Raw genomic sequence first — 15,862 nt, 5'->3', positions numbered from 1 at the left:
TGGTGGAAGTTCCACCAGGGTAAGGAGATGGGGAGTTAGGGACTTTTAAGTCCCTTCTCACACCAATCCAGGTTAAGACCTGAGCGCTAAATCTTAAGTCTTTCCTCAAAAGAAAAGTTGGGTACGAAGTTCGAGGAACTTGTTCCCAGGGGAAGCTCGCAAATACGGGGATGAGAAAATCCCCTATCCAAATGAATGGGTTAAAGAACCGGGAAGCCATGGGGTGTGTGAAAAAAAAAAACAAAGGAGAAACTAGCCAAAAAAGTACGATCCGACAAAGGAGTAATAAGTAGCCAGTGGAGTCGCCAAGCTGGTTAGGTGTCTCGATCTCACCCTCTGAATCTGGATAATCTAGCATCCCAGGTTTCAGGGAAACCCGGGACTTGAGATCGCTCTCTCGGGAACCTTACTCAAGAACAATCGATAAGAGAGGAACTTAAATTGGGTTCAGGACTTACACGGGCTGGCTAGCATGGGCGCCCTCTTAAATCAAAACAAGTGGGCCAAAAGACCCCACCTTGTCTTTGGGCGAATGTACACAGGCATGCACATTCAAAGGAGAAAAGAGGAAAGATGATGAGATGAGGGTTGAAAGAAAGAAGAAGAGAGAAGAAAAGAAAAGAAAGTGATATTTGATCGGGTGCCTAGCCTAGCATAGTGGCTAGATTGGCCTGATGATTGACCTGACGTGGTAGCAAGATGGGTATGATAACGTAAACCGGTGCAGCGACAATACTACTCAACGACAAAACACGAACACCAACCAGTCTGGCACAACGGTTAATTCGATGCGGCAACAAGACAAGCAAGGTAACTTAGACCGACACGACGACAGTACTGCTCGACGACGAGACTATTATGACAGTGCTAGACTTGTCCCTTGATCAAATGAGAGAGAAAAAAGAAAGTAGAAAGAGAGAAAGAAGAGAGATGAGGGGGGCATAGATAAAAAGAGAAGGGGAAGAGAGAAAAGGGGAAGAGAGAAAAGAAGAGAGAGAAAGGAGAGAAAGAAGAGAGAGAAAAAAGAGAAAGAAAAGATAGAAAAAAGAGAAAAAAGAAGAGAGAGAAAAGAGAGAAAGAAGAGAAAAAAGAGAGAGAAAGAAGAGAGAGAAGAGAGAAAGATGAGAGAGGAGAGAGAAAAGAAAAAGAAAGCATGGACGACGATGAGCTTCCACCGTCCACGGTAGAGGGAAAAATACAGCAATAGAGAAGGGAGAAGAAAGGAGAGGAGAAAGAAAGAGAAGGGAGAGGAAAAGGAGGCGAGAAGGAAGAAAAGAGGAAGAAAAAAGATGAGAAAGGGAAAGAGAGAGAGAGAGAGAGAGAGAGAAACATGCGCAGTGCTGGCCGCTGCCGTGAATATTTGAGAGGGAACTGAGAGAGACAGAGAAAAGAAAAAGAAGAGGGAGAAAGAGAGAACAAGAGACATGCACAACGATGGTCATTGCCGGCCATGTTTGTGAGGGAGGTGATCGAAAGAGATAGATTAGAGGAGGAGAGAGAAAGAGATAAACAAGAGGAGGAGAGGAAAGAGACATATGAGAGGAGACAGAAAGATAGAGATGAGGAGAGAGAAAAGAGGAGGAAAGATAAAATTACTTTCATCGAGGGTACCAAACTTTTTCTTGTCTCTCCTCTCTCTCTCTCTCCAAGACGTGCTTACCAAACTCAATGGAAAAGCTCAAACTTTATTCATCAATTAAAAGTATGAGGGGGGGGTCAGGGAAAGACCCTTTACAATGAGGTTCAGCATGTATTTATAGAATTGAGCCCAAACATGGGTGGATGCCCAAAAAATATCTCCATTGATGATAATTACAATTTAATTAAATAAAAAAAAAATCTAATAATGGTGTAAAATGACTATTTTACCCTTACAAAATAGTCCCTACTGCTGCCCTAGATCTTCCGCAGATGATCTAGGGTTGCTCTGGTGCCCATTTGTCCAAAAGCTGATTTTTTTCTTATAGGGCTCGGCATGGCGATCGATTTGATACCAACTTCAAGCCACAAATTGTATTTTTAAGCCACGATCATGCGACTTGAAATTCATGCGAATCTTGAAAACTTTCGATAGATAGTGTATTCGTTCCTTGATGTTTTTCCATAATTTCTTCGCTCGTTCACACTAAGCATGCCGTCACTATCGTGTGGCGACAAACGAGGCTGGCTTTTGTACTCGGACGAAGATTTTGTAGTCTTGGGTTTTTGGCATGAATCTGAATTCCAGCAGTCAAAATTTATAGAAACTTTGACACGCTCGTGTGTGGAATCCGACTGCTCATCACGTATGGGGCAGACCAATGGTAGCCCCGGACCTTACGCGCATGATGGAATTTGTCACACCCCAATAATTTACAGTACTGTTATTCCTGAGATGTGACAGACAAAACATATATACATCTATTGGTAGGACAAATTTACAGTGGCGAGGTCTTACAAAGTAAATAAAGAAAGCTAGCACAACAACAGTATCTTCCAAGGTTGATCTTGACTAGCACTCAAAATGAATCCGCAGTTATCCTGAAAAAATGTTTACCATAGTTTGATGAGTTTGGCTACTCAGTAAGTGATCATCATAATCCTAAAAATAATCATGATTGAAAGATATCAATATTTTCCAAAATGAGATCTATTAACAGAAATGCATCAACAGTTTCACTTTCAATAAATGCATAATTAAGTATAATCCGAGTAATTGAAATGCTTATAACACTTTTAACAGCAGTACATAATTCAAAGGATTTCACAAAATACGCTACTGGCGTCCCAAGTAGGTCACCTATATACCCCATCAGCGTCCTGATGGGTCCATTTAATCCCTATCGGGGTCCCAGATAGGTCCACTTAATCCCTGCTGGTCCACTTATATCTCACCGGCGTACCGGATGAGTCCACTTAATCACTATCGGCGTCCCAGATAGGTCCACTTATACCTCACCGGCGAACCGGATGAGTCCACTTGCATACGTAAATTATTTCTAAATCTCTTTAAACATTCGAAAGCAGCAATATCATGTACTCAACATATCACTGAAATCATACTCAACATATCACTGAAATCATTAATATGAATTTCGCTTAAACCATTAATAACAGTCACTCTCTATAACATTTCAAAAATAACCAATCAAATATTTTGGGCTCAAATTTAGAAAGGTAGCAGTTTGTAAAGGCATTCTAGCATAATTGCCAATTTAATATGTATAGAAAAACGCTTATATAAATTCAAGAATACGGAATTATCACAATATATGGGATATCAATCCACAAATAAACATTTCACAACAATACTATAATCAATTGCAAAAATGTCAATTTTTTTAAATAATAAGGCAGTCATTTGCACATGAATTTTACAATGTCTAAACATTCAGAACAGTAGAAAGAAATATCACAATTTTACTAAAAGCCGAAATATCACATTTATTTCTAACAATAAACAAGAAAAATAAATAAATTTATTTTTCTAATTTACAGCATTCAAAATTTCTAACATAAATAAAATATCACAATTTTTATTAAAAAGATTATTTTTCAAGATAATGAGGTCACGTGCGCATAAAATTTATCGCGCCTAAAATTCATGATAATAAGCAGAAATAATTATTTCATTTCATTTTTAAAAAGAATGGATTATTTTTCGAGACAATGGGGTCAATTACACACAAAACTTATAAAATAAAGATCCTGGAGGGAAATATCACTATTTATTAAAAACAGACTATTTTTCAGGAAGACGATGTCACTTACTCACAAATATTTGAGAGGGAGCTTCCGATAAAAATTCGGTTCGAGAGAGGAGTTCACTGTGTTTCGACTAGAGAGAGAGAGAGATCTCAAAATTTTCTAGGGTAGGAGTGCTCACCTCCCCTATTTAAATTCTTATAACATATTATTATATTATGTTATTACGCTCTACCTCATACCTGAGGTGTCGCGTTAAGAGTCTGCTTTTAACATACGAAAACCACGTCCACTAAAGGACGTGGAAAGCAGCAAGCAGCAGCAGGCAAAAGCAGCAGCAAGCAAAAGCAGTAGGCAAAAGCAGCAAGCAAAAGTTTAAACCGAGTGAAATTTTAGGATTGTTACATTCTTCCCCCCTTAAAGAAATTTAGTCCTCTAAGTTTGTGTACCTGATTACTGAAAAAGATTGGGGTATTTTTCTCTGATTTCGTCTTCTCGTTCCCAAGTCGACTCTTCTCTTGAATGGTACTGCCATAATACACGGACCAAAGGAATCTCCTTGTTACGCAACACTTGCACCCTTCTATCTAGTATCAAAATTGGCTGCTCAATGAAGGATAGGTCCTTCCTGATCGGTAAAGGTTCATATTTTAAGATATGGGATGGGTCGGGCTGATATTTTCGTAGTGAAAATACGGAAAGACATTATGGACATTTGCCAATTCGGGTGGTAAGGAAAGTCTATAAGCGACACCTCCGATTCTTTCCAGGATTTCAAATGGTCCGATGTAACGTGGGCTCAACTTTCCTTTCTTGCCGAATCTCATAATGCCCTTTATTGGTGAGATTTTTAGGAAACCTCGATCACTTTCCTCAAATTCAAGATCTCTCCTTCGGTTATCGACATAACTCTTTTGCCGACACTGATCTGTCCTGAGCCTTTCACGAATTAATGTTATTTTATCTGTGGTTAACTGGACAATTTCTGGCCCTAAAAGCTTTCTTTCACCAACCTCGTCCCAACATATGGATGACCTGCATTTCGTTCAATACAGGGCTTCATATGGTGCTATCTGAATACTGGCTTGGAAGCTATTATTATAAGCAAACTCAATCAGGGGTAAATGGTCATCCCAGCTTCCTGTAAGGTCAATAACACAGGCCCTCAGCATATCTTCCAAGGTTTGGATGGTCCTCTCCGATTGTCCATCAGTTTGGGGGTGAAAGGCAGTACTAAAGGTGAGTTTCGTCCCCATGGCTGACTGTAGTCTAGCCCAAAATTTAGAAGTAAACCGAGTATCCCTGTCCGATACAATACTGACAGAAACTTCATGCAATCGCACTAATTCCTTAATGTACAACTGAGCCAGTCGATCCAAAGTGTACGTCGTGCGAATCGGTAGAAAGTGGACAGCTTTGGTCAACCGGTCCACAATGACCCAAATGCTATCATGTCCTGAATTTGTTCTAGGCAAGCCAGAGACAAAATCCATAGAGATGTGCTCCCACTTCCATTCTGGCACGGGTAAAGGCTGCAACAACCCAGCGGGCCTTTGATGTTCAGCTTTTACTTGCTGGCATGTTAGGCATTTAGACACAAATAGTGCTACATCTTTTTTCATATTATTCCACCAAAAGGTTTTCTTCAGGTCCTGATACATTTTAATACTTTCGGGATGTATCGTACAACGAGAATGATGTGCTTCTTCTAAGATAGCTTTCTTTACACTCTTATCATTCGGGACACAAACCCGACCTTTGAATCTTAGCAAATCCTCACTACATATAGAGAATTCATCTCTCTTTCCATGCTTCACCTCTTCTATAATTGTTATAAGCTGAGGGTCTTTCTTTTGTGCCAATAGAATCTGTTGGATTAATTGGGGTTCCGCCTTAATATTGGCAATCATACTTACCACACCATTAATGGATGGAGTTGGATGCCAATCCACTATTTCCTCTAACAATCGCATTTCTTGGATCATTAGATGAGCTAAGACTCCCGTAGATTTTCTACTTAGAGCGTCGGCCACAACGTTAGCTTTTCCTGAATGATAATGGATTGTACAACCATAATCTTTTAAGAAATCCATCCATCTTATCTGCCGCATATTTAAATCCTTCTGAGAGAAAAGGTATTTCAAACTCTTATGATCCGTGTATATTACGAATTGCTCACCATATAGATAATGCCTCCATATTTTCAAAGCGAATACTATTGCAGCTAGCTCCAAATCATGAATTGGACATTTTTTCTCATATTCTTTCAACTGTCTGGATGCATATGCCACTACTTTCCCATATTGCATTAATACACAGCCCAAACCTTTATGTGAAGCATAACTATAAATCACAAATCCCCCACTCCCCTCAGGAATAGTTAAAATAGGTGTTGAAGTTAATCGAACTTTTAGTTCTTGAAAACTCTACTCACATTCACTTATCCACTCAAATTTGACATTTTTCTGTGTCAATCGAGTCAATGGGATTGCGATTCGAGAAAATCCTTCTACAAATTTTCTGTAATATCCTGCCAATCCCAAAAAGCTTCGAACTTCAGTCACATTACTTGGTTGTTTCCAATTAACAACGGCTTCAACCTTTGAAGGATCAACTGATAGACCTTCCTTTGATATGACATGTCCTAAAAATGTCACTTGTTCAAGCCAAAATTCACATTTACTAAGTTTGGCATACAATTTCTTTTCTGTTAATATTTGCAATACCATTCTTACATGCTGCTCATGTTCCTTCTGATTCTTGGAATAAATTAAAATATCATCGATGAATACCACAATAAATTTATCCAAAAAGGGCTTAAAGATCCGATTCATCAAATCCATAAATGCAGTTGGTGCATTGGTTAATCCAAAAGGCATGACTAAAAATTCATAATAGCCATACCTTGTTCTGAAAGCTGTCTTGAGTACATCTTCACTTTTAATCTTAAGCTGATGGTATCCAGAACTAAGATCAATTTTTGAAAACACTTGTGATCCTTGTAATTGATCAAATAAATCATCAATTCTAGGTAATGAGTACTTATTTTTCACTGTCACTTGGTTCAACTGTCTATAATCAATACACAATCTCATAGTCCCATCTCTCTTTTTGACAAACAGTACTGGAGCACCCCAAGGTGACACACTGGGCCTGATAAAACCTTTATCTAATAATTCTTCCAATTGTTGTTTCAGTTCTTTAAGTTCTGCAGGAGCCATTCTATAAGGTGCCTTAGAAATTGGTGCTACCCCTGGCAATAATTCAATTTCCCTGTCAGGTGGTAATCCAGGCAATTCTTCAGGAAAAACGTCGGGAAATTCTCAAATAACCGGAGTGATATCCAAATTTATTTCTTCCTTCCTATCTTCTTTGATATAGGCAAGAAAGCCTTGACACCCTTTTCGAAGGAGGCGATTAGCTCGAATACAAGAGATTAAATATGATGGGGAGTCTTCTTTGACACCATTGAAGTAAAATACGGGTTGATTCGGAATACTAAAGGTAACAATTTTCTTATAACAATCAATACTTGCATGGTATGCAGAAAGCCAATCCATGCATAAGATTACATCAAAATCTTGAATTTTCAGGAGTATTAAATCAACCAACAGTTCCTTTTCTTCTATCTTTATTACACATGATTTGTACATTATATTGGTGTTAATTGAATCTCCTATCGGTGTGGCTACCTCTAGAATGTATTCTAATTGTTCTGGTTCTACCTTTAAGTGGAATGCAAAGTGTTGTGACACAAATGAATGAGTAGATCCAGGATCAATCAAAACATGAGCTACTTTTTGGAAGATAGTAAGAGTACCTTGGATCACTGATTTTGAGGCCTGAGCGTCTTGCTCGGTAATCGCAAATACTCTTCCCTTCATCTGAGGCTTTGAAGCTATCTCTCCCTGCTTTGGAAGCTGTTGTGTTTGTAAGCTAGGACATTATTTAATCTGGTGTCCCAATTTTCCACATTTAAAACAAGCTCCGGTATTCCAATAACAAGGGCTTGATCCATGATTTTTCCCACATTTTCTACATGGTTCTATTGCATTTTGAAATGGCGAGGGCCTTGGCTTCTTGTTTGGCCTTTCAAACTGTTGTCGATTAGATGATGTAGGTCTAACATGACTGTTCTGATTTTTCATCTTTTGGTAATCTTCAAAATCTTTTTCGACAATTTGGGCACGATCCACTATTTCAGCATAAGTTCTTAATTTCAAGACTGATATTCTACTTCTAATAGCTGGCCTGAGACCCCATTCAAATTTCTTCACCTTTCTTGCCTCATTGTTAATCATATGTGGTGCAAACCTGGCCAATTCAGTAAACTTGGCCTCGTATTGTGCTACTGTCTTATTTCCTTGGATTAATTCTAGAAATTCCATTTCTTTTTGGTCTCGAATAACATCTGGGAAATATTTTTCATTAAATGCCTCTAGAAATACTTCCCAAGTCAAGGTTTTATTTTCTTTGACCAATACTCCTTTTTCCATTCGCCACCAGTGTTGTGCCTCACCTTCTAACATAAAAACTGCCAAGGCCACCTTCCTATCATCAGGATATTCCATAACCTCGAATATTTTTTCCAATTGCATAATCCATCCCTCGGCTTCCAGTGGGTTTACAGCACCCTTAAAAGAAGATGGGTTTAATTTCTTAAATTGTTCGATATTACTCCCACCATTTCCTGTAACTGGCTGCCTGGGTGGATTGTTGTTTTCCATCTGATGTTGCATTAGAGCAACCATATTTTCCAAGGCTTTGTGAATTCCTTCCATATTGGCTTTAGCTCTTCTGGATCTTGACTTTATCCCGGTCTGTACACACAATAAATGTGATTTTAAATACATTCTTTTTAAATTTCCTAAGGATCTTAAACCTATTGCTCTAATACCATAATTGTCACACCCCAAGAATTTACAGTATTGTTATTCTTGAGATGTGACAGACAAAACATATATACATCTATTGATAGGACAAATTTACAGTGGCGAGGTCTTACAAAGTAAATAAAGAAAGCTAGCACAACAACAGTATCTTCCAAGGTTGATCTTGACTAGCACTCAAAATGAATTCGCAGTTATCCTGAAAAAATGTTTACCATAGTTTGATGAGTTTGGCTACTCAGTAAGTGATCATCATAATCCTAAAAATAATCATGATTGAAAGATATCAATATTTTCCAAAATGAGATCTATTAACAAAAATGCATCAACAGTTTCACTTTCAATAAATGCATAATTAAGTATAATCCGAGTAATTGAAATGCTTATAACACTTTTAACGGCAGTACATAACTCAAAGGATTTCACAAAATACGCTACTGGCGTCCCAAGTAGGTCACCTATATACCCCATCAGCGTCCTGATGGGTCCACTTAATCCCTATCGGTGTCCCAAATAGGTCCACTTAATCCCTGCAGGTCCACTTATACCTCACCGGCGTACCAGATGAGTCCACTTAATCCCTACCGGCGTCCCAGATAGGTCCACTTATACCTCACCGGCGAACCGGATGAGTCCACTTGCATACTTAAATTATTTCTAAATCTCTTTAAACATTCGAAAGCAGCAATATCATGTACTCAACATATCACTGAAATCATTAATATGAATTTCACTTAAACCATTAATAACAGTCACTCCCTATAACATTTCAAAAATAACCAATCAAATATTTTGGGCTCAAATTTAGAAAGGTAGCTGTTTGTAAAGGCATTCTAGCATAATTGCCAATTTAATATGCATAGAAAAACTCTTATAAAAATTCAAGAATACGAAATTATCACAATTTATGGGATATCAATCCACAAATAAACATTTCACAACAATATTATAATCAATTACAAAAATGTCAATTTTTTTAAATAATAAGGCAATCATTTGCACATGAATTTTACAATGTCTAAACATTCAGAACAGTAGAAAGAAATATCACAATTTTACTAAAAGCCGAAATATCACATTTATTTCTAACAATAAACAAGAAAAATAAATAAATTTATTTTTCTAATTTACAGCATTCAAAATTTCTAACATAGATAAAATATCACAATTTTTATTAAAAAGATTATTTTTCAAGATAATGAGGTCACGTGCGCATAAAATTTATCGCGCCTAAAATTCATGATAATAAGCAGAAATAATTATTTCATTTCATTTTTAAAAAGAATGGATTATTTTTTGAGACAATGGGGTCAATTACACACAAAACTTATAAAATAAAGATCCTGGAGGGAAATATCACTATTTATTAAAAACAGACTATTTTTCAGGAAGACGATGTCACTTACTCACAAATATTTGAGAGGGAGCTTCCGTTAAAAATTCGGTTCGAGAGAGGAGTTCACTGTGTTTCGACTAGAGAGAGAGAGAGATCTCAAAGTTTTCTAGGGTGGGAGTGCTCACCTTCCCTATTTAAATTCTTATAGCGTATTATTATATTATTTTATTATGCTCTACCTCATACCTGAGGTGTCGCGTTAAGAGTCTGCTTTTAACATACGAAAACCACGTCCACTAAAGGACGTGGAAAGCAGCAAGGAGCAGCAGGCAAAAGCAGCAGCAAGCAAAAGCAGGCAAAAGCAGCAAGCAAAAGTTTAAACCGAGTAAAAACTTTTGAAAATAGTGATGGTCCCCAAGGACCATCATACTCAGACAGACCATCACCTATTTAAAAGCATCTTTTTTCCTTTTTTTTTTTTTTTTTTTTTAAATTTTAGGATTGTTACAGAATTGGTCTCGTGTCTATCCCATGCTCGAGCGTCGTGATTTGGTCTCTCAAGCGAGGCGTGTCGCTACTTTCTTCACAAATCGACAACTTTTCTCTAGCGTTTCTCCACGCTCGGGTGTTGTCACGAGGCGTGCCACATAGCAAAACACTCGTCTTGATGAGACGAACAAGCTCACAAAATTTGAGTGAGATCCGACTCCAGACAAGTGAGATATGGCCCGCGAAAGTCACTGCCCTAGACTGCAAAATCAGTCACCATTAATGGTGACATGGGGCATGGAGGGCGCACGGGAATAGTGTGCAGCCTACCCCTTTTCGGTATTGTCTTGGAGTACCTGATTAAGCTGAAACTTGACCCATAAGGGTCTTCAACCGTTTCGAATCTAATGGCGATGGTCCCACAGATGTTTGACGCACCAAAAATATAGTTCTAGTTAGGGGGCTCGTTTTAGGGTGCTAGAGGCTGATTTTTCCGAAATTGTTTCCTTGTATGCACTATCTTAGACATGTCAGATTATGAAGAAACTTGGCAGGTAGAATTTTGAAGTGCTTATGAGCATTTCCACTTGTTTTGGGACAATTTTGAGACTCTCGAGAATTCCACTGTTCTTCAGGCTTTATTGACCGGCTTCTTTTTTTATTCCGTGTCGGGGACCTAAGGTGCTGAAAAATGTCTTCAAACACCATGGTGAGCCATTCCATCGTCCATACTCACTGTCTACTAGTGGGTCACCGCTTATCCATCTTCCATCCAAGTACAATCTATCATTCACAGAGGGTCTCGTGCCATCACCCCAAACTGAGTCAAACCACCACCATACTCATCCCTATGGCCTCCACAGATTGTCATCCATCTTCGTTATGGTCCAATTGTATGACCCTAAGCTATAGTGCACATCTTGACCGCATGACATTAAACTGCTTCTCAACGGTCCAACTGTATGACCTTAAACTATAGTGCACGTCCTGACCGCATGACGATAAACTGCTTTGCTGAGGTCTCGGAGGCATGACCTTAAAAACGCCCCCACAAAAAAAAACGGGCATGGGGAATGCCATGAGTAAAAATGACGGACGTTCCTGGTCACCAAACCATGAGTAAGAGAGTTCCGTAAATAAAAACAGGGCACGGTGAAAACCCGAAAGGGCACCATGAGTAACAATGAAGAGAAAGGCAGACATGGCCGTCAGGTCATGGACAAAAGAACCTAAATAAAAAGGAGGTTGGTGAAAACCGTCTCTACGCCACTGCTTCCCCTGTCCAAGTGAAAACCCGAAAGGGCTTTCAGACTAATAAGCAAGTTGATGTAGCATTTGCCACCATAGGAGGCTTCAGCCGACATTTCAAGAAAAATTCTCGATAGCAGAATGCCCTGTTATCGGGACTCAAAAACAAGAGCTTCAAGAAAAGTCCGACAGTTTGAGTCCTTTCATGAAAGGACCCAAGAGTCAAAAGAATCGCTGAGATGGCAAGTTAGGCTCCATGCTTTAGGACCCCATTCCCAAGAAGTCAACCAAAAAACAAGAAATTCATCGTGATAAGCCAAAGACACTTCTACATGCAAGAAACTGTCAAATCAAGTCAATACCTACCCACAGAAACCAGGGTGAAGCCAATCGAGTCCGCCTCACCAAAACCTTTCCCTAGATGGACCAGACATTCGGTGTACACCAACAAAAACCCCCGGCTGGGCTCAATAGGGTAGGATCAACGCAGGTACTCTGCTTGTCAAAGCTAACCTAGTGTAGCAACAAAATGCCCACAAAGGGCTCCTTGGTTGTCTATCCAAAGCATATCTCCTTTGATTGACCAAGAAGAAAGCCCTTAAGAAAGGCCTCCGACTATCACACAAGCTTGGATTTTGACCGACTGGGTCTACAAGCCCTTAAACAAGGCCCCCAGTTGTTAAAACCAAAACAAAAGCGTCCAACGGGGTGTACTCGTTAAAATCATCCCTCCATATCCCACACAGACAAGCAACTCTCAAATCAGGTCAATACCTGCCTACAACAACCAGGGTGATGCCAATCGAGGCTGCCTCGTCGAAATCCCTCCCTGGCCAGACTAGACATTCAGGGTATACCACAAAAAACCCCCAATTGGGCTCGACAAGATGGGGCCTACAAAGGTTCCCTGATTGTCAAAGCAAACCTGGTCTAGCAGCAAATAATGCCACCAACAAGAACGTTGAGGGTGATGACTTTAAAAGCATCTTATACATCCAACATGGGTGAGGACTTTAAATACATCCTTTAAAAGTCTCCACCTCTGGGGTAAGCCATCAAAACCCTCAGCAGTTTGAGTGCCTTGGTCACCCCTACTGGAAACAGCTTGCATGAGTATCCCTTTGACGTTCATGTGATCTGGTGACCAGGAAGAAAACTGATGTCAAAGGAACAATTTTGTTCAGAATGTTGTACTTCTCGCTTCTCTCGAAGCATGACATTCGACAGGATAAGCTGTTTGAGGTCATTTTTCATCACTTGTATCCTCGATGCAAATAAGGAGAGTGTAGTTTGTGACCTAGGTTTGTAGGTACCAAAATGCTTGTGGACAACAGAAGTCGTAGGACAATAAGCACTGATCCTGAAGTGGAATTTTTCATCAGTCTCATAATGGCCCAATAATGTGCAATAACGTGGCTAAAAGTCTCTTAAGAATACTTGTCAAGTTTCGTCGCAATCCGACAAGTTTAAGGTAGTGCAGACGATAAAACAGTTTTGGGAAATCTTGCCTCTATCATGTGGGAAATGGGCTTTGAACTACAGCACCATTATCGAAGGATCAAATGGTCTCCAGACCATCGCCATTGGATTCAAAACAGTCGAAAACCCTTGTGTATCAATTTTCGACGTATTGGGAAGCTTCTGGAGCAAGTTATAGCAATTTACCTACAATGGGTAGGCTATACACTATTATGGTGCGCCTTCGGCCAACCAGTTTCCATTAATGGTAACTATGCATCACCAATTCGGATACAAAATTTACAAGGTCATATCTTCTTCATCTCGGGTCAGATCGAGCCCAAATTTTGGGAGCACGTTTCTCTCATCGACCCGATCGATTTGATATGTGGCACGCACGGTGACATGGCCGGAGCAGGGAGAAATCGAAGAGAGAAGTTCACCCGAAAAAACCCAAAAGTTGCAAGGAAATTCCAGCCATGCGTTTCACCTATCAAACTCCCATATCACAACGCTCACATGTCCGATCGACCTTAAACCAAACCCATTATGAGAACGAGGTCAGAGGCTTCAACTGAGTCGAATCTCGCTCATGATGGACGGTCAAATTCAACGGACAATGAGTTCAAAGTTGCTACAATTCCAGCCACCGAAATCCAAATTCCGACCAAAGTTTCCCAATTTGGAAAATGGTCACCCCACACCAAATCGAGTCGTTCTTTTTGCAGTATGATCATTGCGACATGTTCGTCATGTTTCAATGAAGAAATCAGCAAAAAACATCGAAAAATACGATGAATCTTGAATGTAATATTGTACATTTTTCCATGTTTTTACCGCGTCAAGATCATTGTGTAAAACTCAGATACATGTTTCGAAATGGATACCAAATCAATCGTCTCCTCGAGCTCATTAAGAGTATGGTATTATTTTGGTCGGATGGTAACCAGAAAGGTCTCGAATGAGCCATAGAATGTTGGCATAAAAAAACAAGGACAGATTTGAAATTTTACAGATTGATGGGACAAGGATAAAATCATCATTTTGTCCTCAATTTTTAAATTTTTTTTAATTTATTTAAATTATAATTTTTATCAATGAGATTAAGTTTTGATTATGCACCCATGTTTGAGTAAATTTTTTATATATACATGTATTGACATTGTATAAAAAACCAACTTTGGCTTAATAAAAATTGCATCTTTTGTTCACCGTTAGGTCAATTTGTGGTTGGTACCCTTGAGCTTAGAGTAATTCTCTCTCCTCATCTCTTTTTAGCCCTTCATTCTGCGCTCTTTCTTTATTTCTTCACTCTTTTTTCTTTCTTCCCTCCGTCTGGCTCCACACGACGGTAGTCAGACACTTCTCTTGCTTCTCTTTTTCTTTTTTTTTTCTCTATTTTCTCGTTCTCTCTTCTCTTTTTTCTCTCCTTTCTTTCTCTCTCCTCTCTCTGGCTCAACTGAGTATCCACCACCGAACGCATGTCTTTTTCTTAAAACCTTTACTTTTCCATGTTCCCTCGTGACCACCCTTTCCGTCTCTCTTCTTGTGCTCCTTCGTGTCTTCCTGCTCCCTGTGCACCTTCGCATCCATGCTCCCTGTGTACCCTCGCGTCCACCTTGCCGGACCCCTTTCCTCATCTCCACTGCTGTGCACCACCGAGCCCCCTCCGAGTTACTGTCGTGCGCTCATCTTGGTCGTAGCCTCTCTCCTCACAGCCGTGCCCTCAGCTAAACAAGCACAGTCTTCACTGCCTTTCCCTTAATCACTGCCGTGCTCCCTTAACCCTGTCAAGCACGCCCACTTCCCACTACGGAGCCCACTCCTTCACCCTGCAGTTCATTTTCCCTGACTTTAACCATCCCACCTCCTAGCATGTTGTTCCCTACTCTTCACCCACATGAACCACTGACTTTAACCATCCCACCTCCTAGCATGTTGTTCCCTACTCTTCACCCACATGAACCAGGCGGCAGCAGAGTTGCTATCTCCACCACCTTGCATCCCCCACCCTCCCGTTGTTCTTTCTCACTCTAAAAAAAAACCCACGAACCCCCTGCTCTTCTCTTCTCCAATTCCACTCACCTGCCCTCGCTATCCCCTTCACTCCACCCGAAATCAAGCAGCAGCCTGGCTGCAGCATCAGCTGCCACCATCTCTCCACCCCACACCAGTCACAACCCATCGTAGCCAGCCATCGCTCTCTCTCTAAATGAAAACCCAACAAGCTTCCAGCCATCTCCGCCTCTCTCTTCCAACATCCTTCACACCATTTCCGCCACCTCATGCAGCTTTCTCCGCCACTTTGCTGCTCCACCCTCCGCCACCGTCGTTCACCTCCATTTCCGCCTCCTTGCTGCCCCCTTTCCTTCATTCCCGACCACCTCTTCTTTCTTTCCTGCAACCAGTCCCAACTGTAGCCACCTCCTCTGCCCTTTTCGCCACACCTCCACACCACGCCGTCATCCTCCACTCTCTGTAACTCTTCCATCCCACCACTCCGTTTTCTCTCTCTGAAACCTATAAACGAACAACCCCCATTCCCTGGTTTTCTTTTCTTTGTTTCGTTTTCAATGTTTCGTTTCGTTCACCCCTCCTTTCACTCTATTTCGTCTAAGCTTTTCTCTCAACTAACTAATGTACTCTTTGCCCCTTTTTCATCTCACGCTAACTTCCCTTCTCTTCTTTTTTTTTTTTTTTTTTTTTTTTTTTTTTTTTTTTTTTTTTTTTCAACTAACTTTGTCTCACTTCACTCTAT

Source organism: Amborella trichopoda, chromosome 3, assembly GCF_054954075.1.
Source record: "Amborella trichopoda isolate Santa Cruz 75 chromosome 3, AtrichopodaSantaCruz75HAP2 v2.0, whole genome shotgun sequence".
NCBI lineage: Eukaryota > Viridiplantae > Streptophyta > Magnoliopsida > Amborellales > Amborellaceae > Amborella > Amborella trichopoda.
Note: the sequence above shows the minus strand (reverse complement) of the source record.